The 27714-nt window shown below is 36.8% G+C and overlaps 1 protein-coding gene across 5 annotated transcripts in view; it reads left to right on the forward strand.

Moving 5' to 3' along the window:
• Positions 1–27714, forward strand: part of ADD3 (adducin 3) — a 96491-nt gene that overhangs the window by 15325 nt on the left and 53452 nt on the right. Inside the window, exon 1 of one of the 5 annotated variants that reach the window (XM_045582072.1) lies at positions 21375–21460. The exons of the other annotated variants lie outside the window; for them this stretch is intronic. The gene's annotated coding sequence lies outside the window, so the exon portion shown is untranslated. Of the gene's footprint in view, positions 1–21374; positions 21461–27714 lie in introns of those variants that run through there. 5 annotated transcript variants of the gene reach the window in all.

Consider the following 27714-nt stretch of genomic DNA (forward strand, 5'->3'; position numbering starts at 1 on the left):
ACTGAGATGTGAGAGAGAGAAATCAAACTTGTCACCAAGGTTTGGAGTCTAAGCAAAAGTTATAGGAGAAACAAGTTTGGGGTATGGGTGAGAATAGTTCAGTTTGAGGAATGTTAGGTTTGAAATGTCTACTAGACATCTATTTGGAGATTTTGAGGAGAAAGTTGCTGTGAGTGGAGATCAGTGCATAGTTATTGGCTGAGTGTATAAACTTGAGAATTGTCCTTTTCCTCTTTCATTTTTAAATATTTGCATATTTAACGCTTTTGGTGACTAGAATAAACTTTGCTGTAATAGGGGTTTGATGTATTGCTTTACATCTTTATGTTTTGAAGATATTTAGTCTATCTTCTAAAGCCTTGCATTTATTTTAACTTCTAAGCACCCTGGGTCCCAAAGGAAATATTTTCTCTACAGATAGGACAATTTGCTTTCAATGAAAATGTGAAAATAAAAAGTGTTATATTTAAAAATGTGTGTGAAAGTAAAATGGAACAGTTTGACTATTCTTCCAAAAGTTAATGTGGTTTGATAGTTAAAAATAGTAACATATAAGTTATCTTATGACCCAGTAATTCTAATCCTAGGTCTATACCCAAGTGAAAACATATGTTTACACAAAAAACTTGTACACCAATGTTGATAGCATAATAGCCAAAAAGTGGAAATAACCCAAATGTCAATCAACTGACAAATGGATAAATAAGTGTGATATATCCATGCAATGGCATATTACTCAATCATAAAAAGGAGTGGAGTATGGATACATTTTACATGAGTGAACCTTGAAAGCACTATTATAAGCAAAAGAAGCCAGATGCAAAAGGCCAATATTGTATGGTTCCATTTATATGAAGTGTACAGAATAGGCATACCCAAAGAGACAGAAAGCAAATTAGTGGTTGCTAAAGGATGGGATTGGAGAAATAGGGTGTGACTGCTTAATACCGTGTTTCCCGGGAAATAAGACATCCTCCGAAAATAAGACCTAGCGCATGGAAAGATAAGACATCCCCTGAAAATAAGACCTAGCGCAACTTTGGGAGAAAAAATTAATATAAGAAACTGTCTTATTTTCGGGGAAACAGGGTAGGTACTGGGTTTTCCTTAGGGGTGATGAAAAAGTTCTAGAACTTGTACAATTTAAGAACAAATTTTATCTCAATTTTTAGAAAAGATACCAGGAAAAAAGTGTGTTTGTGTGTACTCATGTACATGAGAACAATTAAAACAACTTAGTGGACCTAATTTCTAAAATAGACCTGCTTTCGCAATAAGGTTGAGAAAGGAAGAATAGTTGCATTAAACCTGGTTTAGGTTGCTTTGCATAAAGAGGGGAGTAAAGATACTTTCATCATTCAGGTAGCAATCAGGAGGCAGTTTTTTTTATCTTATCCTTTGCAAGTCATGGATGAGTAATTTTTTTTTAAATACCCTATTTTATGGAGATGACTTAGATAAGCAAAAGAAAGCTTTATGATGATCATATCCCTAGGTTTTAGACAGCAGGAACCAGTTTATAAATTAGTTTATAGGGTCTTAAGTCAATAGAGATGGTTCGATTTTTTCTCTCCATACCTATACTTTTAAAGTAAAGAGAGCTCAGTTCCCAATAATTGTTTCAGCCAATCCAAAATGATATTTACCATATTAAAAACAACATTATTACCTATAAAAGAGTTGCCTGTTGAAAAAGTATATGAAAGGATTATCTTTAATTTTCTTGTACTACTTACCCTAATGTTATTTTAAAAGTAAGATATAATTCATATTCCTTAAAATTTACCCCTTAATTTTATTGTGAATATATATATGATAGATATTTAAATATCCCTTTATAAGAATGAAAACATCCTAGAGAATAGAGGTTCATATTATTTGAATGGTAATATGTTTTCAGCATATCAACATATGTGAACCAGACAAGAATTGTAGTAGGGAAGAGAGATACCTTAACTGACTAGAGGCCCGGTGCATGAATTCATGCACTAGTGGGGTCCCTCAGCCTGGCCTGTGGGATCAGGCCGAAACTGGCTCTTTAAAACCCCCAATGGTTCCTGGATTGCGAGAGGGTGCAGGCCAGGCCAAGGGACCCCCTGGTGCATGATTGGGGCCAGAGAGAGATGTGGGAGGTTGGCTCATCGAAGAGGAATCCCGGAGGGCTCTAGGGCATATCTGGCCCATCTCACTCAGTCCCGATTGACAGGACCCCAGCAGCAAGCTAACCTACCAGTTTGAGCATTGGAGGTCAGGCATGTCATAGTGAGCGGTTGAGTGGCCTTAGCATATCATTAGCATATTACACTTTGATTGGTTGAATGGCCGACCAGTGGACCAGACACTTAGCATATTAGGCATTTATTATATAGAATGCCAACACCAGCCTGAGAATTATGTATAACAGTGATTTAAAGGAAGTGAAGGTAGACATGAAGAAGGGAAGTATTTATCTCATTGGGGAGACACAGTTCATGTAGGAGGATGTCATTTGAGTTAATCTTTAGAGGATCTCTCAACTGTTGAAGAGGAGGATGTTACAGACCAAGATATAGAACATGCACAAGCATGTAGGTCTGTGGATTGATGGATCTGGTAGGAAGACGAGGGGGAAAGGTAAAATTGAGAGGATCAGATCATAAAGGCCCTGGGTGCTATTTAAAAAAAAATTTAGATTTTACTCGTGGCACTTATTTTAGCTGATGAGAGAGGCATAATCAGATTTGGTGTTGTGAAGAATGTTGTGATAGTGTTGGCAAAGAGACAAGTTAGGAGGTAGAGATAAGCAAATGAACTAAGGCAGTGGCTTTGAGGTTAGAAAGGGAGGAATGGGATATTTTTGGAAGCAGGGGTTGAAGGAACATTTGATCATGGGATAAAAATTTAAATATTGCTTCTTACTCCACTTCTAATACTCTGGTGACAGTAAGAAGATACACCTGTACTACTAGATATTAGGTAGATTCAGCAAATCTTGATGGTAACATATATAAAATACATTAGAAACTTGACTATTTCTTAATTTTCTTTCATTTTTATTGCTTGTCAGTTATTACCTAATTGTCTAATCTTTGGATTTGTTTTCATTTGTGCATTTGGGAATGATTTATAGTCAACATTTTGGCTGAAGAATAGTCTTTTTGTTTCTAAATGAAATTGCTTCCCTAAACTGTGTTTTTGTGTTTCATTTTAAACTTTTGTAGAATAAAAAAAAGAAGGAATTGAAGACATTGAGCATTGCAATATTAAATATTGCATGCTGTCATTACAGGAAGTCATTGTGCCATTTTAAAGTTTCCCTTTAATAACATTTAGTGGTTCATCTCAGAACTTCAAAAATAAACATGTGGTGTGTATAAAAAACAGAAACGTCAAAAGTAGCACATGCAAAATCATTTATTTTTGCTCTGTAAATATAATGGAGAATTCAATCCAGTAAGACTTTGTGTATTTGCATAATAAAACAACCAATATGAGATTTGGCTCCTCGAATGTTAACTTATAGCTTATTTACAGACCTGATGGTCATTTTTGTGTGTTTTTAGCCCCCTTTAATAGGACATGTAACAAAAAAGGATATTGCACTAGCACAGTGGTTGGCAAACTGCGGCTCGCGAGCCACATGCAGCTAGCTCTTTGGCCCCTTGAGTGTGGCTATTCCACAAAATACTACTGCCTGGGCAAGTCTATTTTGAAGAAGTGGCATTAGAGAAGTTTAAGTTTAAAAAATTTGGCTCTCAAAATAAATTTGAATCATTGTACTGTTGATATTTGGCTCTGCTGACTAATGAGTTTGCCGACCTAGACACTAGCACATAGTGATTTTATAAATGGATGGAAGAAAGTACAAGATTTGACAGACTAACTTCTAAAGTATTGCAGTGAAAAACTTGCTTTCTGTGCTTAAAAATTTTAAGCATTAATAATGTTTAAAATAACTTATTTATTCAAAAGTAACTTAATAAAAATACTTCATGGACATAAAATACAATTAAAAGTTTAAAAATTAGAAATGTAAAGAGCACTCTCACTGAGTTGTTTTTTAAAATATATTTTTATTGATTTCAGAGAGGAAGGGAGAGGGAAAAATGATAGAAACATCAGTGATGTGCTTCCTGCACGCCCCCTACTGGGGATCGGGCTCATGACCCAGGCATGTGCCCTTGACCAGAATCAAACCCTGGACCCTTCAGTCTGCAGGCCAACCAACATTTTATCCATGAGCTAAACCAACTAGGGCTCACTGAGATTTTTAAAAGCAATAATGATTTTATTAACTTGGTTTCTAAGGTAAACTTACTATTCAAGTCATATTTTTATAAAAATTAATTTTATTTTTAAATATTTAAAATTAGTGTTTGAGTACAAAATGTATGGGTGTGGAACAAAAATCCAAAAGGCATGAAAGAGTATACAGTGAAAAGTAAATTGTCACTCCCCTCCCTCAACACTCAACTTTCTTATTTTCTTGTATATTATTCCAAAAATATTTTTCATTGTTTATTTTTAAATTCCTGAATCAAGACTTGGCCTGCCTACACCTGGTGGTGAATTGCTGCATAAAAGATACAGCTTTAGGCTCAGAACAAGCTGGGGAACTAACTAGCCCTATTCTCCTAAGTATGGTTTCCATATCCACTGTTTCTTTTTATTAGAGTGTGTTTTCCCAGCTTCCCCTCCACTTATGGCAGAGCTATGGAAAGTGGAGATGGTCATTGTAATCTTTCACTCATATCTTATCCTAGGTAGTGACAAATAACTTTTATGAAAAGATGCATACTAACAAAGCAAATGCCAGCTGAGAAGTACTCCCACAGGAAAACATCTAGTAGGGGAGCAAAGAAGAGGTCAGGAATGGTCAGCCTTTTCCATCTTTATGTCTCTACCCTGTTATGCCAGTTAGAACTGGATTCTTCTAAAACTTTACTTTTACTTTTTTAGTACTTGACATCATTTTATTGACTCTCCTTTCATTACCCAAATCGTAATTTTTCCTCAGATTTTGGGATTACCTGACTGACTCTAAGCTTGCTGTTACTAGACTTGGTCTTTTATCTTTTTTTGAATGGTATTTGGTAGTATGTAATTATAATACTATGCAGAAGTTATAAATAATAATCATATTTTGTGGGCTGGGGTGGGGACTCCTGTTTTTAAAATTTCCAATATATTTTTATTTTGTACCAGTCATGTCTTATTGGTCATTATTCTTAATAATGATAGGAAAGGATTCAGCAATGATCAAGTTCCTCAAGGAGTGGTGCAAAGAAGGATGCCCTTCATCCTGGGCCGTCTTCATCGTTACTTGTATTGCTGCTATTATACTTGTTTGAGCTCCTTGTAAGAAAGGTAGTAGCTGAAAAGCATGTAAGCTGCCAGCACCATAGAAACCCTATCATGCTCCTTTATTCACATTGACATGCTTGTTGTAATACAGGTAATAATCGATTTAAAATGCTCCACCGGTGTCTTTAGGGACAAAATCCTGTATCAGTATCCAGCTTGGTACTCCCCTATGTTATTGGGTACATCCATGCACCACTTCTCCTTCACCAGTACAACTGATGCCATCTTGGAGTGCTGGGGTCTGCTGTCTTCTAATATTTTTTATTGTGGTAAAATATATACAACATTAAATTTACCATCATAACCATTTTTAAATGTACAGTCACTGGTATGAAATAAATTCATAATGTTGTGAATGCATAATGTTTGTACAAGCTTTCTATATTGACTGGAAGTGGGAATTTTCTGTAAACTTTAAAATTTGGAGAGTTAAATAGGAGTAAAGAGGGGAATGATTTCTAGAGTCATAGAATTTTTGGAACCCTTACCTCATTTTATGTATAAAAGGAAGGACTTGGTCAGATAGAATGAAGTGACATGTTCTAGATTCACAATTGTGGCTCCTGACTCTCAGTTCAGTGCCTTTTTTTTTTTTTTTTTTTTTTTTTTTTTTTTTTTTTTTTTTTTTTTTTGAGAGAGGAGAGAGAGAGAGAAGAAGAGGTGAGGTGGTGGGGAGAGATTGAGATCTATCAGTTGCTCTTATATACTCCTCAACTGGAATCAAACCACAATCTCTGGGCCCTGACCCGGAATCCAGCCTTTGACCTTGTGCAAGGGATGACTCTAACCAACTGAGCCACACTGGCTAGGACCTGGTCCAGTCCTTTTATATTGACCACATAATCAGCCATCTTAACCAATTCACGAAATTCTGAAGTGTGGGTATTCCCTAGAATGCCTTTTGACCTTCCCTAGAGCAGGGTTTAGAAAGGATGAGAGACCTCAATCTCTTTAGGATTTGAAACTGCTTTTCAAGAAATAGTTGGTACCTGTCTTTGTTTTTGTTTCTTTAAATCTTCCATTGAATTCAGGGAAATTTTGTGAAGAAGTTCTTTAAAAAGTCTGGAATGTCATAAACTATCTTGTTTTCTTGACAAAAAGCTATGTTGATTTGTGTATTCAAGGTTTTGCATGCTCTTCACTGATGCAAGTTATGTATATGGTAAATGTTTCTGACATGTTTAGGAACATTATGTTGAAAATTCAAACTAGATGTATTTGGCTATCTTGACATTTTCTTTTGGAAGGGAATATATTTAAATGAGGAACAGTTTCACCCACAGTGAAAAGATAGCTTTTGGTCATTTGTTTCAGTAAAATAGTTTATAGAACTTATGGCCCTAATTTTCCATTATTTTCAAGAAAGTGGGCCATTTCATAAGGCACAGTCAAGGAAGAAATCTATAATATTAGAAATGTTAGTGTTTTAATCTATTTTTGTAATAAGTTAGGAAACTAACTTATCTAGTAAAATTTTAGCCATCAAGAACGCATTTTATTTCTGTTGCATCATATCAAGGACTCTGAATGGAATCTATCAGATTTGTTTTTATTGTTTGAATATTTGGCTATGGCATTTGGTTCATGACAACAATTTTAGTGATGGGGCCAGCACCTCCACAGTGGGTACCAGTGGAGCTGGCACTGGCAGCAGGTGTGAGCACTGGGAGCAAAGAATTTTCAGTAACCACCAGATGCTCACCTTGATGACAGCGACCAGTGCCCCACCTTGGTCTGGCGCCCCTGCTCACTTGCTCCACCATCCCACTTGACTCCCCATGTGGCTAACCTGTCTGAGATGATCCCTGTTGAAATGTTAACTGATTCGTTTTCTGCTTTCCCAGAGAGGTTTATTTTTCCAGTGGCAGGTTTACATTTTAAAAGTGAGATCTTTTAATAATAAGGATTTTAAGCTCCTTAATAAGATTGTGGAATAACAAGCATTAGGGTAGATTCTTAGACTTGACCCAGGTTCAGTATTGCATGGCTATTGGCCACTTGAATTCTAGCTAGACTTAACTGAGATGCAGTAAGTGTAAATACATACTAGATTTCTAAGACTTAGTATGGGGAAAAAGAATGTGAAATAACTCAATGTTTTATATTTATTACAGGTTGAAATGATGGTATTTGGGGTTAAATAAAACACATTAAAATTAACTTCACTTTTTTGTGTGTGTGTTATTGTGTTTGTTTTTTACTTTTTTAATGTGGCTTACTAGAAAAGTTAAAAGCATTTATGGCTCACATTATATTTCTATTGGACAATACTGTTATAAAATGAGAGTTTATATTTGTGGTCTTACTGGTGGGAGATTGCAGAGGATCAGGGAAATGCTCCCGAGGATGCCTTGGCAACAGTTATATCAGCTGACTTGGCTGGGCCACTTTGTATTACAGGGCTGTTTTGAGGGCTATTGCCTACAAGCAGCCACTACCTCTCTTCCTTATTTAACTCTTGCAATTCATGAAGTATTTAAAAAAAAAAAAAATACTTCATCACCATCTCTAATAGTTGCTAACTTCTTGAAGACAGGTGATTTAAAAAATTAAATTTATAGCTATTGTTTATTGGGTGCCTGCCATGTATTAGATACTGTGCCAGGTACTTTACATAAGGTGTTAAATCTTCACCTCAGTTCTGCATGTTTGATACTATAAGATAAAGAAAGAGATTCAGGTATATTGGGACTTTGCCCTGGGTCAGCCAGTAAGTAGCAGAATCAGGATTCCAACCCAAGTCTGCCTGGTTCTAGAGCCATTGTTTTTTCTGCTCTAGTATGCTTTTCTTGTAACTGTGTGTCTTTAGCTGAAGCAAAGTACCATATATTAAGGGATCTCTTGCCAAATAGTGTTGACTGATGCATGAGTTGTTTTCCTTTGTCTTGGTAAATAACTTCAATGTCCCTCACACCAGGCCACCTTCCTCCCCTGTCTGGTATCTAGTGAGTTGTCCAGACATTATTGAAGAGACTTTTTGACAAGCCTCTTGAGCAGTCTAGATCAGTGTTTTTCAACCTTTTTTGGGCAAAGGCACACTTGTTTCATGAAAAAAATCATGAGGCACACCACCATTAGAAAATGTTAAAAAATTTAACTCTGTGCCTATATTGACTATATATAAAGTAATTCTCTTGAATAGGAATCAAATAAATACAAAGAAAGTATTTTATAATTACTTTAATAAATATTAAGTAAACAAAATAGTGAAAAATTATAAAATTCTTGTCTTGTCTGCACCTACGGCACACCAGGCAACATCTCGCGGCACACTTAACAGCGGTTGAAAAACGCTGGTCTAGATCATCTAAAAGCCTCTTGAGAAAGAGCATCTTTCCCACCTTGAAAATGAGTCAACAAAGTATATTTCAAATGCCTTCAGGGAAAGATACAAGAAGAATTTCCATCTCTAAATGCCAGGAATATAAAATCTTAAACTTCACAGACTGGCCATAGAAGGAAAGGGCTTTTTATAGACGGGGTTGAAGTAAAATAATGGGGTAGAATAAGCATATTGGGCTGGATGAGTCTTGTATAATCCTAGGTCATCTCTTAATGGCCATGTCCTTGACATTGTTGCATTAAGAATGAGAGCAAAGGGAAATAGTCCATGTGTTGGCATGCTGGTCTGTAAATTAGAGTAAATGTAATCACAGTTCATGAGTGTTCTGGAAGGCCAGATGCTGCATTTACTCACTGCTGCCTTCACTTAGGCTCAAGCAAGTGATGATGACGGAAAAGAGAGGGAGAGAAAGGGCAGAACAAAGAGGTTCAAAATGTAAAACTAGACTGAATGTGGGCTGCAGGGAGGTTTGGGCGAATTCAAACTACAAAGCTCTTTGTACCTAAGTATGTATATTATACAGTATTTATAATACTAAAGGCTATGCATACTGTAAAATACTATTATTTAAGAAATAAAAACTGTGATATACTAGAAAGAAAGTAAACTTTCTGACCAGGTAGTCTGGATTCAATTTTCCCAGCTCCATTACCCTAACTGCATAACTTAAGGAAAGTATAGAATCTGAGATTATAATTGTTTTTCTACATGTCTGGTGTTTTTACATGATTTAATAAGATTGTGATGAATTTTAAAAACTTTGTGTGTGTTCCTATGTTGCATATGTGTTGTTACTGTTTTTATACAATTAATTATTTGCTCTTCATCTGAAGTATTGCCTGCATGAGACTTCTTTGAGAGGCAAAAATGTATACCCAAGAACCACCCGCATTATGACTAAGGGAAGGGAGAGTTAAATTAAATAACCAACTTAAATAGGGTTAATGTGGCTCTCATTCCCAGGCTGTATAAAAGGGACAGTGGCAGCCTTGTGGGAGAAGGGAATGCAGGCCTAAGTACTTACTTAATTTAATCATTCATCCCTTTAACCCCTTTTAAATCTTGACTTTTGTAGGTCAATTATATAATCCATGAGAACAAAAGCACACACATGGTGCTTCTCTTTTACATGAAAAGCCCTATTGAATGGCTATTTTAAAAGATTTTTATATATTCATAGTAATAAACCTGGTTTGCATTTCTTTGAGGTTCATGGCTTCAACTTCCGACCAAGTAAAGAGTTGCTATTACTACCAGATGTCAGTCTTTCCTAATCCAGAGTTAGCTGCCAACAGACTAATGCAGAATAGATGTAAACAGAATTTAAGCATAGAATTTGGAGTATTATTTAAACTGTGCATCTAGCAAATTTAGCATAAAGGGGACAAGCTAAATATATTCATATTACTCTATAATTGTTTTGCTCTCAGGGCAGTCCCAGAATTTATCTTTAATTTGTGTTCTATTTTGCCAAGTGCCAGTATGAAATTTACTTGGGATCCATCCAACTGCAGATCAGTTGTACTAATCAGATGAGCTAATTTCTGGGGAATGGATTTCATAGGAGGAGCAGTGTTCTTAACTTATTTTTAAAAGTAACTATACTTTGACTTTTAATTTAAAATTATGCGCTTTATTAAAATGTATTAACATTGTAATGTATATAGTACACATAAATCAAGCATTTTTGTAAATAATAAATAGCAGGCACAATAAGTTCATTGTATTCTACTCATTTGTTTTTCATTTTATTGAGTTTCTGGGATCACAACTTGCTTCCTCCTAATCTCTTTGAACAAGAAAGAAACTGAAGTGCAGATGGATTAAACCTAATAACTTGAGCAACTCTAAACTAGTACTCTTTTTAAAACAAGCCAGGTAGATAGGCCTCATCAAAAACCACTTGGCACATTTGAAAAGAATTCAAAGATCATAGATGGGATTAGACCTGAAGAACTAGTCAACTAAGTTGAAGATTAACCCTATATAAGTAATGTTGTCATTTTTTTCATTAGTAACCACATGCCCCAGAGTAGTATTTCCCATAATATGTTTTGTAGATCTTTAGTTCTCAGAGATTTTTCAGGAAAAAGTAGTTTCAAATGCATTCAGGAAACTATTTTCTGCACCTTTTTAAAGTTTCACAATGCACATTAGCAAAGACTGACAAGTATTGCTAAGTACTGGGTTTACCTTTCTTAGATCAAGGAAATCAATCTTCAAGTAAAATGTATTAATAGCCCATGGAACTCTTGTTTTTTAGAACATATTTGGGGGAAACAATGCCGTTGGGTAATGTTGATAGCAGATCTTAGAGTTCATTTTTGTGAATACTTTTTAAAAAATCACTATAAAAATTATATTTGGTAGTTATAAATATCTCAGTATGGGGAATATAATGCTTGTGTTTAAATTTTTTATTTTAAAAACTGAATTATAAGTCACATTTTTCATAGAAAGATTAATTTTTATGGGAAATGTCTTTAAATTGATATTATCTTTTGGGGGCATTTTGATGTTTTTATAAATGTAATTTTTCTTATACATATTTGAAATTTTATATTTACTTTTGATAGACCAGATAATTTTTAACAAGCTATTTTTAAATTTACATATTTTTTCAAAAATAAAATAAACGAATTATTTTAAATTCAACTATTAGATAAAGAGATATTTTAGGAACAGTTAAACTAATCTGTAATTGTTTTCACTTGAACTGGAAGGAAAACCAAAGATTTCAGTAACCCAAGATACTGCCATGCAACTAATTCTATTTTGAGACTGTCAATGACACACTAAGCATAAACAAATTACTTATCTAGCCCAAAACCTATTTATATTCTCTAACTTGAATATACATCGAGGGTTTTAAAGATTTCTTTGCTTTCCATGAATTCCTTAAAAATGACATCTCAGAATGGTTTTTATAATGTTACAGCTAAATGTGGATCTTGAATCATCCCTAGGTTGGAAAACTGGAAAGTTGTGTCATATTGTGAGTAATAGAAGCTCGAATATATTTAGTATTTTGTAAGTTTGAGCCAGAGCACAAATTAAACCAAAAATGCTTAACCAGCCATGTTTCAGGTTTTGGGACATGTAATATATAAGTGTAACCTTTTGCTGGAAAAAAAAAAAAAATAGTTCTCTTCCTGTTAACCACCAAACCAAACCATGAGACAATATTTTATTTTCAGTTGTATTTGAAAAACCATGTATCTGTTAGCTCTGGCTTGCCATTTATTTACTAAATAACTAAAAATGGCATGTTTAATGCTAAGTAGTATTTATGACTAGGCCATCAAACCCCAAATGGAATTGAGGTGGAGATTCTTCCATACTGAAATATAAAGTGAACATTTTGCCTTGTGTTATATTAGACAATTCAAGTTCCTTAAAATCACTCTTTTATGGAATATAACATCATCTTACAGAACATATGGATTATCCATATGGTTTCTTATCTTCAGTGCTTCATCCACTCAGCTTCCTTGGCTGCTAATAACTCTTCATTGACATTCCCTTTCCTCCATTCCCCAACCCCAACCCCATCTGCATCCCATGTTTTAGGAATTACAGGTAGTACACCCACTAGAACAATAGGATATTGCTTGGTGACAAAGCCTTAAATATTAGAGTGATAATTGGTTAGGAAGCCTAAAGATGAGTAATAATCAACTCTATCAGGAAGGAACTGCTCAGCAACAGAAGTGGGACCAAAAGCCCTAAAGCTAAGCTACACTAGCTGACCAGACAGAAACTGCACTTGGGGAACTGTCCACTACCTGTGCTGGACCTGCTCTGCTTTCCACCACCAGGGATAACATGAGTCCTTTAAGACAGGTGGTTCTCAGACTTAGCATGCATGGGCTTGTGTGGGGCCACACCTACGCTATCAGATGCAGTGGGTCTGGAGGAAGGCCAATAATTTGCATTTCTAACCAGTTTCCTGGTGTTGCTCCTGCTGCTGGTCGAAGAACAATTTTAAGAACCACCCTTTTTTTTAAGACTAGGAAATCTTTTTGAATCCTCTCTTTTCTTTCCTCATGCTACCATAGTCCCCATCAAAACCAACCCACTTCTGCATGGACTGTCCCAGAAGCCCTCTTTTCTTAAGAACTTTTCTACATCAGTTCCTTTATTTTTAAAAAAATAGTTTTATTTCAGAGAGGAAGGGAGAATGAGAGAGAAATAAAAACATCAGTGATGAGAGACAGTTATTGACCAACTGTCTACTGCACGCCCCACAATAGGGATCAAGCCTGCAAACTGGGTATATGCCCTGACAGGGAATTGAACCATGACCTCTTGGTTCATAGGTTGATGCTTAATCATTGAGCCACTCAGGTTGGGCAGTTCCTTTATTTTGTAACATCAGGAGTGAGGCAATATTGTACAGTAAATAGTATTTATAATTACTGGGCAGTATTTTTAACAGCTAAGAATTCTTTATATTTTCTCTAAGTTTTAATATTTCTCATGTGAACATTTTAATTTTTAAAGTTGCCTCATTTTAATTTTAAATACAGGCATACCTCAGATATATTATTGGTCAGTTCCAGACAACTGCAATAAATAGAGTTGTAATCTTTTTTGCTGATGGAAGGTCTTGCCTTTCATTTGTACAAAACACAAGATTTGTAAAGCACAATAAAGTTAAATAATAAAATTAAGTATGCTTCTAGATGCTTCCCAATTTCTGGAGTAATGCAATATATATGATCTTCTAAATTCACAATGGCTTAAGCTCTGAAAGTATTCCTTAGAGGGGTGTGCCGATCATTGCTCAGCAATACAAAGTAGTGTCATGACCAGTCTGCTGAAGTTAGTAGTTGGTTTCTATGCCAGTCAGCGTCATAAGCTCTGCCTTCTAGGCCGCCATTGGCTCTTCACAGTTGGCCCAGATTTGGTTAAGATTGGTCAGTTTCTATGCCAGTCAGCGTCTTTGGGCCTATCAAAGGGGCCTGGTCAGAATGGCGGGGCTAAAGGCCTGGAGAGAAATGGAGGCACCGCTGCTGGCCCCGAGAGAAAGAAACAGCTGCCACAGAGGCTACAGATCAGGCCCTGCTTCTCTCTTCAGGCCTCTTTCTGTGCCTGATTTGCAGCCCCCTCAGCAATCAGTGCTGGGTCACCACACCTGCTACTATAGCAGTCAGTGCTTGGTCATCAAGGCAACCCAGAGCTGACTGCAGAACTGACTTACGGTTGGTCAAGCCTCCGGTCGTGATGGACCCAACTTGGGATTGTTTTTAAACATGTGTAAAAGTCACATGTGACCTTTAGAGGAAGTTCTAATATAGCGCTCCAGCCCTTCTGTGTAACGATGACCTTTTGCCCATGAGGAGCAAGTTTAAATGCTGAATTTATAAACCTCAAACATGCGAACTATGTTCATTTAGGGACTGCAGGCGGTATTAGGATATATTTTTGGGCTATTGCTGTGCTTTCTTACTGAACCATCTCTTAACAGAGTTGATGTCATGAGTTCCTTCTATTTGTTTACTATTGTATCTGTACCTGTCCTTTATATTCTTTCTTAGAAAATGAACTTGATCTGTAATAATAGTTAAAATGTGCACATAGGAAAAGGAGTTGTTGATTTTAGGGGAGTGGAAGAATAGGCAGTAGCTGTTAAGAGTTTGAAGTATAATTTAAGATTATAGTCCAATTCTCTCTGGCTCAAAATTTTAAGTAACTCCCTTAAATCTAAGTTGTCATCAAATATTAGATTTCAGAACATGAATGCTCCAATAAACATTTCATTTTTCCACTAAATAAGTAAATAAATAAATAATGTGCACATAGAACCTGAAGTAATCCAGAACCCATAGTCATATCCCTTTCCTCCTCTTCCTTGCCTTTCACAGATAACAGGTACCCAAATATCTTTTATGGCTTTTTTTTTCTTTTTCTTTTTTTGTGTTAGTGTTTGGGTTCTTCCCCTTTAAAGTTGGTATATTACTCAAGTTTGAGAAATGCTGCTTTAAGGAATTTCTGATGATATGTGAGAGATAGTTGAAGAATTTGTGTGCTTCATTTTTATGAGAGAAAAGCATACATGAGCACTCTCTAATCTATAATAATAAAAGCATAATATGCTAATTAGACCAGACGACCTTCCAGACCAAGCTGGGGCTGCAAGGGAAGCTCGGGTCCTGGGTGCCTGCTGGCGACTGAAGGGGAGCCTGAGTCCCTGTTGCCAGAGGGAAGCAGGTGCCGGCAGCTGGGGGAAGGAAGGCCTACTCTTGCATGAATTTGGTGCATCAGGCCTCTAGTGTTTAAATAAGCACAACTCAAAATCATATTAATCTATTGCTGTGTAACAAATCACCACAGAACTGAGCAGTTCAAGACAACAAACATATATTATTCACAATTTCTGTGGATCAGAAATGTAAGAGGAGAATAGGTGGGTGCTTCTGGCTTAAGATCTTTTTGAAGTTGCAGTCAAGCTGCTGGCTAGAGCTTTAATCATCTAAAGGCTTAACTGAGGCGGGAGAATCTACTTCCAAGCTCACACACTTTTTGGCACACCTTAGTTTCTCAGGGGCTGGGGAGCCTCAGTTCTTTGCCAAATAAGCCTGGCCATGGGGCTGAGTGTCCTTAAGTCATGGCAGCTAGCTTCCTCCAGAACAAACCGGGTGGATGACGGAAAGAATCTTACAAACGTTATCATTGCTTCTGTCATATGTGATTGCTTTCTCAGACCAATCATGATACAGTGTGAGAGGGTACACATGAAAGTGTAAATACTAGGAGGGTTGCAACATTGCAGGGCAGCTTAGAGGCTGCCTACCACAAATAGCAGTTTTCATTTTAGGTAAATCATTAGGGAAGTTAATTCCCCCCCCCCCCACACAGATTTCTAACCCTTTATCTTATAATAAGATGTTTGACATTGCCAGAGATGGTTGTTTGGGTGAGAATATACTCAGTGGAAAATGTGATGTGATTTTTTTCTTATCCTAATGGAAAAAGATCATGTAAAACTTTTGCCCAAAATGAGAGGTAATTAATGGACCAGCTTAATTGAAAAGATTGACACTGGCATGATTACCCAGCACACATCCAGCAAATATAAAGAATAAGTTAAATTCCAACACTTTCTCGTAAAAAAAAAAAAAAAAAAAAAAAAAAAAAAAAAAAAAAAAAAAGTTTCGTTTGTATCTCCAATCAAAAAACATCTTGGGAATATCTTGGGGACCTAAAATGAAGATGAGTATGTTTTAAAACTCACCTAGTGAAAGTCGTCAGCCATTTGAAACAAATATATTACAAAAAGATTTACATGAGTATGATATTTACAATCTTTAAGAGATAGTTACCTAAGTATAATATTAAATATATCCTGACTCAAGCCATATTTTATTACTCTCAAACATATGTTTGGATGATATGGAAAACAGAACCACCAAAATTGAAAAATAAGTGGGTTACCAAATTACTCAATGTAAGTTATTGGGCTAATGGTATTATTTAAGGTTCAAAGTCTATAAATATTTACAATGTTAATAACTTTTTTCCTTGTTTTTATTCAACTACCAGTCTAAGAAAAGTGCAGATTTTAAAAATTGATAAGCTAAAACTTCAAGTAACTAAAGCTCACTTGCCTAAAAATAAAAAGACAGGTGTCAGAAGACTTGGATTCCAGTCCTAATTTTTTCATTTATTAACTCTGTGTCCTTGCTGGATTTTAGTCTGTAATGAAGGTATAATTTTACAGAGTTGATCTGAGCATAAAATGAAACAGATATGAAGTGTATTGCAAACCAGAAGGCACTATACACATAGAAGGAGCTATGTAATCTTTTTCTAATTTAGACTTCTTTGCACAGTATGTTTTATTAGATGACATAAAAGCCCATCAGTTTTCTTAATGAACTGAGACTGTAATGGTAAAATGGAACACTTATTGTAAATCCATGCTAACCACTATGAAATCTTTTGGCCTAGCTAAACATGCAAACTAATATAGTGCCTATGGTAACATATATGAGCTTATGACCTAAGGACTGTTGAGTTGCAAGCAGATTTTGTAAGTCAGCAAAAACATTAATCCAAAATCACATCTCAATTCTAAGTGTTCTTAATGAGATGATTAGCTGCATAACTGTCATTCTCCCTCAGTTACAAGGTTTAGGTTTAGAGGGGGGAAGCCTTTTGAGCTGACACAATTCAAAAGGGTTCTGATGAACCTCGAATGCATATATAGTTCTATGAATTAATTGCATGCCAGAATTACTTGCATTTTGCACTTGCAGACTTTCAGTTGCTGGATTGAATGATAAATTTTCTAATTAGTTGGTTCCTTTAATGATCAAATTCAGGCATGAAGAGTAATATTTATAAAAAGCATGAAAGTGCAAGAGGGAATAAGCAAGGACTAAAAAAATTAATCTTGACCTTTTATATTGGGAACTAAAATTATTTTGAATATAACTGCCAGCTGAAGTGGATCATTTTTTCCCCTCATCAAAAACAATAGTAGACATTATTTTTAGAAGTAGAGTATCTTTCCTTATGCTTTAGGAAAAAGTGGGACTTTTTTTTTCTCTTCAAAATAATTCAGGATTTGGAGTAGAAAGTGAAAAGTTAACTCTGGTTTTTAAAGTATTAATTTGCTCTGACCAAGAATTAACAGAAGGAAATGAGAAATGGACAAATCAGGTTTTTTGTCTAGTTAACACTGAATAGATTCATAAAAATATTGAGTTTGAAACTACTGGTGTACATTTAAAATCCAAGACCCCAGTCCTCAACTTCTGAGTGAAATTTGATGATGTTACATTGCAGCCTACCTTCCTCAGAAGTAACCTCACCATGTATCTAGAGCAAATGAAGAACTCTCTTTTGACTGATCTTCCTCAGTCTCCAAAGGAACTGTTGGAAGGTGGTTTTGCTAGTGGGAAGGTGGAATTGTAATTAGATTACTGTTGGTCCTTTCTAGATCCATATCTTTATTAGAAAGTTGTTTGGATTCCCGTGGTCACTGGTGTAAGGAAACACTAGGTTATTAACAGTTTCCAATTATTTCCTTAAGAGTTCCTTTGGTTGTAAAATCTTTTGATGTCTTTGTTCATAAGAGGTGGGATATGAGGGTAGTGACTTCGGCAAAGGGATTTTTAAAATATATTCTTCACAATGGTGAGTAATGTATACTCCTTGAGGACATGTTGTCCATTGTGCCCCAACATGTAAACTGGTATTTAGTGCATAAGAGGCACTCAAAGTAATATTTTTATTGAATGATCAAATATGCTTGTTACAAATCAGTATAAGTTAAAGAAAAAACCATTCAAGCATTAGTTCTTGGAGGTAATCTGAATTCTAAGAGCTAGTGATAAGCAAGTTAAGAAATATGGAACCTTTTTGTGTATGTGTAGAAAGAAAGCTGAAACTAGATACTTATTAAAAACATCTATAGATAAAAATCCCTGCATGGCCCAAACGGGTTTGGCTCAGTGGATAGAGTGTTGGTCTGTGGACTGAAAGGTCCCAGGTTTGATTCCGGTCAAGGGCATGTGCCTTGGTTGCGGGCACATCCCCGGTAGGGGGTGTGCAGGAGGCAGCTGGTCGATGTTTCTCTCTCATCGACGTTTCTAGCTCTCTCTCTCTCTCTCCCTTCCTCTCTGTAAAATATCAATAAAATATATATTGAATATATTAAAAAAAAAATCCCTGCATGGCCCAAACGGGTTTGGCTCAGTGGATAGAGTGTTGGTCTGTGGACTGAAAGGTCCCAGGTTTGATTCTGGTCAAGGCCATGTACATTGGCTGCAGGCATATCCCCTGTGGAGGGGTGTACAGGAGGCAGCTGGTGGATGATTCTCTCTAATCGATGTTTCTAGCTCTTTATCCCTCTCCCTTCCTCTCTGTAAAAAAAAAATAAATAAATAAATAAAAAATCAATAAAATATATATTTTAAAAATCCCTGCATGAACATAAAGTGCATATATGTTCTTATCATTCCCTTTAAGCAGATTTTCACTTAGATAACTCACTAGGACAAAATGATGAATCCCTGAAGACTAACTTCTAACATGAAATATTTCCTTGACTTAGTTCTTTCCTCCTGTAGCTCTTGAAAAATATTTCTACTTGTTGTATGCATGTATTTTGGTGTGTGTGTGTGTGTGTGTATGTGAATAAAGGTAGTGCTCTGTCTTCATCCTTCAGGAAATACCTTTTTTCTGTGTGGCAGTTTTTGTCATTTTCACTTTAATGTGAATGAAGAAGCCATCCTTTTCCTGTGAAAAGGAAGTTTCCCAGCTGTTTATAAATTGTGGAGCTTGCTGTGGGAGGGTGCAAGATTTCAGAGAGAGTTCTTTCACTCTATTTCACATGCTCTTTTATTGATTTTTTTCATACAGCTGATCTTTTCACTTCTAATGTATATCATCTAATTGACAAGATGGTGACTTCCTCTTTGAAAGTTAGCTCTGTTTTTGTGTATCAGACCCATAGTGATAGTACTTTGTGAGGACTATGCTAACACTGGTGTTCTCTCCTCTGACTGATTTAAGAGGTAAGCTGGGAAAGTCAAGAGATTGAAAGGGGTGTTATTTTGAAAGTAATTCTATAGTGTTCTCTTGGTTAAAATGCTCACCACTTCCTCTCTTCTCTAAACACACCCATTTGAGCATATCACTGTTTCCTTTGTTTTGAGCCTCTTTTATTTATGTGTGTAGAACTACTATTTGGAATGTGATCTGTTGATTCGCCTAAGCATATCTACTCAGCAGCTAAGTATCCAGCTAACTGACACTTTTCAGTATTACAAACCAATTATCATCAGTCCCAAATATATCATTGCTTTTGTTCATGCTACTCTTAATGCCTAAGCACATTCTTGCTGCTTCTGTGCTTAGCTAACTCTATCTTTTAAAATATAATTTATAAATCACACATGTACATATATATGTGTAATATATACGTCACTTATAAATCACATGGTAGCTCTATTATGAAATGCACCCTTTCACCTTTGCTGTCTTGGCCTGGGTTCGGTGCCTTGTTTGTAAGCTCACATAGTATCTTGAAAAGGATAAAAAAGAAAATTGTAGTTTTTCAGTTATATTTTGGTGCCATGGAAACAACTTTCAGAAATGGGAAACTAAAGATCATTCATACAAGTATGAATTTCTTAAGAGCCAAGGCTGGTTTTGTCAATTTTGCTTCAACCTGTATCTTCAGAAGAGTATAACCAACACAGATTTCTTTATTTGGGGACATCAAACCTAAAGATTATTCTCTAAACTTGTCATCCATCAAGTTCAACACTTCATCTAGGCTATTTGATTGGGTGTATTATACAGTCCTGGTCAAAGGGTGAGTGTGTGCTGGAAATGTGAAGTGAAGTCAGTAGAATTGGGGCTTGGGAACATTTATATTTTTTAAATTGCTACTTCCTGGTCAGCTAAAGGGAGTCCTGTAACTTTTCTGATAGCTAAGGAGATAGTCCTGAAAGTCTGACAGATCACAGCTGTATCCTGTACTTCGTGTGAAAATGTATTTGCTTTTCCTCCTGTTCATTTACTTTTTCTAATTTCCTAATAAAAGTTTATTCCAGTGTTGCATGGAGCAAGAGGTTGGATATATGCCCAGATGAGGATGTGAGCAATAGTTAAATACTAGGGTATAGGCTGAGAGTGAATTAAATATGGGGTACATGTATGTGTAAAAACTGAATGACAAGGAGAAACACCTTCTAAATAATTGTTTAAAAGAAGGTCCCAAGAAGAGTATTTGGATGTTTTAGACTACTGCTATAATTAAAGTAGTTCTATTCTTTCTATAGACCATGCAGTTCCTTTACAAATAATCACATACTTGCTCTGGATTCTAAGAGTTCTACCATTTTATTCTCTCTCAAATATTCAGAACAACATTAGGACGGCATTCCTTTCATCTTACCATCCTAAACATCTTTGATTGCCACTGAAACAATATTAATTACCCACAATTCTTTCCTTTCTTCCCTCCTTCTATCCTTCCCTTCTTCAATCTTCCTATTTTATACTCTGATGTCTGTGTAAGCCTAAAACACTAACTAGTAGGTCACTCACAACAGCGCAAGTTCATCTCTTGACCTTGGACAGATAGCTTGATGTTTTTCATCATTTCATTTGACATGGGTGGAATGTTTCATTGGCGCTACAGAGTAATGACAACATGTTCCATAGGGAAGAGTATTACAATTTTAGCGTTCTTTACTGAATAGCAACTTTAACTTTGATAGAATGAAAAGAATGCTGGCCTGAAGTGAGGAGATATGTAGGTAGCAGCCTTAAGCACCTCTCAATTCTCACAAATGAAGAAATTGGACTAGATGACCTTTAAGTTTTTTTCAGCTCTATTTGACATTCATGAAGCCTAAGCTTTCTGCTTGTACAAAACATAGTTGTCTCTCTTATTATATTAGTGCCAATTACTCCCAAAGACCCACTATATAATACGAAAGGTGGAAAGAAGGCAAGCCAGTTGAGCTGTTTGATTTAAAAGGATGAAGTCTCAGTGTTCCAAATGGTGAGGCTCCAAAGCGGGACACAGACTACACTGAAGGAGATGCAATACTGATGGCCTGACAGTGTAGGTCGTGGACAGGGGCTTGTGAATTGATTTGTTTAATGGCACTCCCTTGTATTGGTATAGCACAGTCTAGAAAAGGATTTATTTTTTCTTCTACAGCTTCTTGGTTTGGGGAAAGCCTAAGTGAGAGGATTGACCATAGTGAATTCTTCCTTTGTGAAAACAGAGTAAGAGCATCTTCAAAAGTAAGGAGTGAAGCAAGTCGGTGCTGTATTTCACACCATGCACATAAAAGCTGAAATACATAGATAAAAATCTAGGTGCTTATAGCCCTGAGCCCTGGCCAGTGTGGCTTAGTTGGCTGGGTGTTGTCTCATGCACCAAAAGGTTGCCAGTTCAATTTCTGCTCTGGACACATGCTCAGGCTTGTGGGCTTGATCCCAGGTAGGAGGTGTGCAGGAATCAGCTAATCAATGTTTCTTTCTATATTGATGTTTCTCTCTCTCCCTCTAAAAATCAGTTAAAAAACTAAAAAAAAAAAAAAAAATCTAGATGCTTATAGAGGTAGGTACATGGAGACCTACCATAACAAATGCACTGGCTAATGAAGGATTAACTTTTTGCTTTTGCTTTTATGTTGCTTTGTTATTTTTATCTGGGTAGCCTCCTAATCCATGTAAATTTTTATTCTGAGATACGTTCTTAAGTATACTTATCATTATATGAAATCTTTGAACATTTTGGTTTATTTTTTTTTTTGGTGTTGATATGTATGCATTCCTGTTAGGTATTAATGAATGCTTGGAGGAATGAATAGATTTGATTAATGTAATATAAATCATCTGTAAAAAGCTTGAAATATTTTTTCTCCTGCTTCATTTCTGAGGGTGTATATAACTGTTAAACTTGAAATTTATAAAAATAATTTGCTTCTATCAGAACCCTTTCCAAAATCCTTTCTGTAATTTTTAGCCACATGATTAAAAAATATAGCATTCAGTGTGTTATCTTATTGTTTCTCATTTTCAGTTTTGTTTTGGTTTTTAACTTAGTAACATTAGTTTGGGCCTTCTTTTTCCACTCCTTTTTTAATTTAAAACATTATATCATTTATTATATAGGACCAGCAGGAATCAGTTTAAAGAGGATAAGAGCTGTTTTAGATTAATGGCTTGGCAACTTGGAAATAGCCCACTGGAGTCAAGTCCTGCTTATCTTGGAGTAAGTTTTAAAAACTTAGCCATTGGGGATTGTTTCTATAAGCTGCCAAATTGAAAGTTTGAGTAAAGAAAAGCTTTACACTGACCCACATACCCCCAAATTTTTGTTAGTATGCTTTATAGGAATCTTGTTGTATGGAGGATGGTAGATTCTACAGGATAAGAAGCTTTTCATGACAATAAATAATGCTGCTCTGGTTTACATGAAATTTATAGTGTTTTTCCTTTAATTTCTCAATTTTTCACACATGACATTTACTTTCCTTTTTTGTTTTAATATTTTAAGTGAAAACCATTTATTACTTCCTAACTTTTTCTATATTAGAAAAAAACACCCCTTCTTTTTCCTTCTCTCGTTTGTAGGATTGCACAACCTTTCAGTTAAACAAAACCAAAATTGTTCACTTGCTCACAGTTTCCACCCCCTTGAAATAAGCCACATAACTCCCTTTGGGTGTGCCCTGCCTCAGACTGCAGTCACAGTTACTTGATCCTCCTTATCTCAAGCCACTCTGGGCTTCTTAAATTGTCTCTTCATCTCCTTTCTTCCATCTTCTTTTCTCTCTTCCTCCCAGTGTTTGTCCTGCACCTCCCTTCTCAGAGACTCAAGAGCAGTTCTCCTGAATTATTTTGTATTTTCTGAGGAAGGGACTTATACACTGTCCAATGATAAATGTTTCATTGAGGAATTCCTACATGAGGATTAACCCCTTCAGACTGAACATTTTGCAAAGATCCTTTCCTTCTTTCCTTCCTTCCTTCCTTCCTTCCTTCCTTCCTTCCTTCCTTCCTTCCTTCTTCTTTTTGTTTGTTTGTTTGTTTGTTTGTTTTTTGTTGTTTTTTTGTTTTTTCATTCTCAGAGATTAGGTATTATAGGTGTGAATTCATGAATATAAAGTACAGATGACCCTTGCTTTGTGTACATATGTGCTCTCAAAAGTTGGCTGTATCCTATATTAAATAGGAGAGATTACTTTTTAAAAGAACTTATCAAGGAATTTTTAAAGAATTCGCAATATAAATAACACTACTTACTTTGTTTTAGAAGATATTTTCATTCAGGTTGTTATATAGGCTGTGTTGCAAATGATGGTGTATATAATAGTCTCTGTAAAAGAGAATTGGTTATATATGTGGGCTTGGATGCGAGAACATATCTTAAACATTAGCTGATGGCATTTTCACTTCAGTAGTAACTTGATAAAATGGTTATCTGTTCTTAGTGATTTAACATGGCATACTTTTCACCTTTCATGAGGTTAGCCCACTTTTCCAATCCCCAAAAGTAATTTTTCTATATGTGTCAACATCTTTCTGGGCCAGTAACCTTGAGAATTTAGGTGTTTCGCAAACATAGTGCTTGGTGATTAGTTTTATTTATTTTATTTTTTTCTTCTCAGCCTCTTTCATTAAATCTACCATGCCTATACTTTTAAGGATTTGAGCCCATAGGGTATGGTACTGGTGTTCCAGATTGACATGGTCATTGTTTTTTAACCTCGGTATTAACCTAGAACATTCTCATACTACTTCCATGATGATGTGGTGGCAGATTACAGTTTGAATGGCTTCAAGATAATTGGTCTTAATTATTTCTAAGTCACTTGTTTGTGCAGTGTAAACAAGCATTGTTCTAAAAAAGGGGGGATATAAATAGCTTTTGAGTTTCTTTTCTTAGCATACAAATTAAAAATTAGGGTGAAAGCAAAAGCACGTGACACTAAACTACATGGTTTGCTAGTCGATTGTAGGATTCCTATAGTTTAAATTATATAAACCACTATAGGCCATTAACTAGTAACAATTTATATTTCCCTTTTGCATTAGTTGCAATGTGTGGTTCTTTCATTTAAAGCAAAGCCATGTGTCAAAGTACCAGTTTATTAAAAAGTATGTTGTCTTTCTGCCAGGCTTGTACATACCATCTTCTCCCCCAAATACCAAACTCCAATTGTAACTTCCCCAGAACCTTTCAAATTGGCTCCTTTTTCCGAGTCTGCAACATATCTATTATAACAAAGGAACAGTGTGTACTTATAATTGTTTAAGAAGCTGTCTCCTCCCCCCTCCCAGTGGGTCTTGACAGGGGACCTCAGGTCATACCCTCGGCCCAGCAGGTCTTGCGGGGTGGAAGAGGGGAGATGACGACGACTCAGGTCATACCCCCCACCTGGTGGGACTTGATGATGGGGACCTCAGGCTGTGCCCCCCGCTCAGTGAGGCTTGATGGAGGATCTCAAGGTGCGCCCCTGACCATGGCCAGGGGACCTCAGGCTGCACCCCCTGCCAATCAGGGCTTGACAGAGGACCTCAAGCCATGTCCCATATCTGGTGGGACTTGACGGGGGACATCAAGCCAAGGCACATTCCCTGCCCCAGTGCCAGGCTGGGGAACCTCAGGCCACACCCCCTTCCCAGCATGTGCTGGGGGAACTAAGGCTGCACCCGCCTGCCCCGCCAAGCGGGGCTTGATGAGGGACCTGAGGCTGTGCGCCCCACCCAGTGGGGCTTGATGCATGTGGGGCTGGCTGGGGCTGAATCTTGCCCAATAGGTGTAGTTTTGGCAGGGTCTGGGTCTGGGTCTGGCACTATTTTGAGGTGCACGTGTGTGGGCTTGGATGTACCCTTGAGCGGCCAACCAAGGCCAGCTGATGTTAGTGCTGAGCCTGGGGACACTTAACCAGAAGTAAGGGCACACTGAGGTCAGATACTGCTTATTTGAGAAATTTTAGGAAAGTCTCCAGCATAAGTCAAGACAGGTCCTTTGAGTGGAAAAGCCCCTGGAAGCAGCTTGGGTAGACCCACAAATTGGGTGTGGTGGGTCTCAGGGAATACCAGAGTGGGGTTAACAGATTAGAGAAGTTGATGGAGACTCAGATATGGCACCCACCTCTGGCTCTATTGTAGAGCCCAAGGGAACAGTGGCCTCTTGCCAGCACTTCTCTTTGGGAAAAAGCTGCCCTTCCAGGACTCACCCTGAAGCCAGTTTATTTCTCCCCTTGTGTTCCTGGCTTTTTTGAGCTCAGAGTTTCCCAGTAAATCCATGTGTGGAGCCTTTAAGAGAACTGCCTGGGACTCCAAAAGCCCATTGTGTATCTCGGCCTCAATCCCTGCTGGTTTTCAGGAGCCAGAGTTATGAGGACTTCTCTTCCTGGCAGTGGAACCCTAGGCTGATGGGGCTCCAAAGCCAAGATATCATTCCTGATTTTAATATGTCACACGTGGATGTGGGACCAGACCATTTCATGTCTTTGCCTTTTTTACCAGGCTCCATGTGGCTTCTTCTTTATATCTTTAGTTGTATGACTTCTGTTTAGCTAGATTTCAAGTGTTCTGAAAGATGGTGGTTTTGTAGTTAATTGTTAAATTCCAAAGTGATTATGGGAAGATTCAAGTACCTATTTACCTATGCTGCCTTCTTGACTGGACAAGATTGCAAAAGAAATATATTTCATGTGTCGTGAATGGTTTCATATGCTGTGTATTCATGTGACATTTTATTTTTACTTGTATTCTGTTTTTGGACAGAAGCAGAAATTGTGAATCCAGGTTTTTTTAAGAGTAGATATATATATTATTCTTCACTTTTTATTTATTTATTTATTTATTTAAATATATTTTTTATTGATTTTGTACAGAGAGGAAGGGAGAGAGATAGATAGCTAGAAACGTCGATGAGAGAGAGTCATCGATCAGCTGCCTCTTGCACACCCCCCACTGGGGATATGCCCACAACCAAGGCACATGCCCTTGACTGGAATTGAACCGGAGTCCCTTCAATCCCCAAGTCGACGCTCTATCCATTGAGCCAAACCGGCCTCGGCTTATTTTTTATTTTTATTTTTTTATGTAGTATGTATGTATCTTCCTCTAAGAGTGGTAAATAAAACAGGTTGTTGTATTATGCCATGGTAGGGTCAAAGCCACATATTTATTTGTTTTTTTCACTTCAAGTTTGGCAACCTTCAGAAACACTATAAGCTCACTAGTTTGGTTAATTTTTGTTTTAGATGGGGATTATGACTGATCCTCAGACTTAATGATTTACTGAATTTTGACTCAGTTTATTAAGCTCACTAGTTTGGTTAATTTTTGTTTTAGATAGGGATTATGACTGATCTTCAGACTTAATGATTTACTGAATTTTGACTCAGCTTTATTAGGTTTAACTTGCCAATCATTGTAGGTTATGTCTTTTTACCTTTTTTTTTTAATCCAAAAGAAAACCTATTTAGACACTAACCATATTTCATTTATCTGTAAGCTTGTAAGCTTTTCTGTAATTGCTTCTTTTTAAATCCTGGATTACCTCTTTTAACAAATAACCATCTATCAAATATTAATTAGGCAAAGGACAGTATTCATTGATCAACCATAATATTTTTTGAAGTTCCCCCGTATGACGTCCGGGGCCCTCTCCTCCCGTTGCTCAGAGCACATGAGAGAGCTATCCCAGAACAGACAATTGTGAGTCAATGTTTCATGAGTGCTGTTCGTTGGGAGTTAAGCCAGAGGGCTGGGGATTTGAGGCTTTAAACTTCAAGGTGGAGGCTTTCCTTGAATCCATCTTTGCAAGGAAGGCAAAACCAGGGTATTCCTAAATGGGAAATTACAAATGTGGCCAGAGATGCCCACAGACCAGAGTTGCGTTTCACCAGTTTGGCACATCTCTGACTAAGGGTTTATAACTCCAGATTAGCAGACTGTTCCATGAAGATTACTCCTACATAGAACTCACATACCTCTTATCACCTCAGCTTTGGTTTGATTTTGATCCAGGCTTTTTTTTCCCCCCATGAGAGTTTCTTCCTCAGCTGCATCTCTTATATTGTTTGGTGGCCCCACAACTATCTGCATTTTCTTTAACTCAGACCCTCTCCACACTGTGAAATTAGCTTAGTATGAAAATCACTTCTGATAAAAAGTCACTTCTCTACTTTTTATCTCCATTATTTTTTTAATATATTTTATTGATTTTTTTTAAAGAGAGGAAGAGAGAGGGATAGAGAGTTAGAAACATCGATGAGAGAGAATCATCTATCAGCTGTGTCTTCCACACCCCCTACTGGGGATGTGCCCGCAACCAAGGTACAGTTGACCGGAATCGAACCTGGGACCTTTCAGTTTGCAGGCCAACGCTCTCTCCACTGAGACAAACTGGTTTCGGCTTTATCTCCATTATTACTAATGTGAGCTATTTCCTTAACCCTTTTGAATCTCAGTATTCTCATCTATGAAAGGAGCAGAATAGTACTGCGTGACTGAGTTGCTGTGGGTGG

The sequence above is a fragment of the Pipistrellus kuhlii genome, unplaced genomic scaffold, assembly GCF_014108245.1.
Source record: "Pipistrellus kuhlii isolate mPipKuh1 unplaced genomic scaffold, mPipKuh1.p scaffold_m20_p_15, whole genome shotgun sequence".
In the NCBI taxonomy this organism is placed as follows: Eukaryota; Metazoa; Chordata; class Mammalia; order Chiroptera; family Vespertilionidae; genus Pipistrellus; species Pipistrellus kuhlii.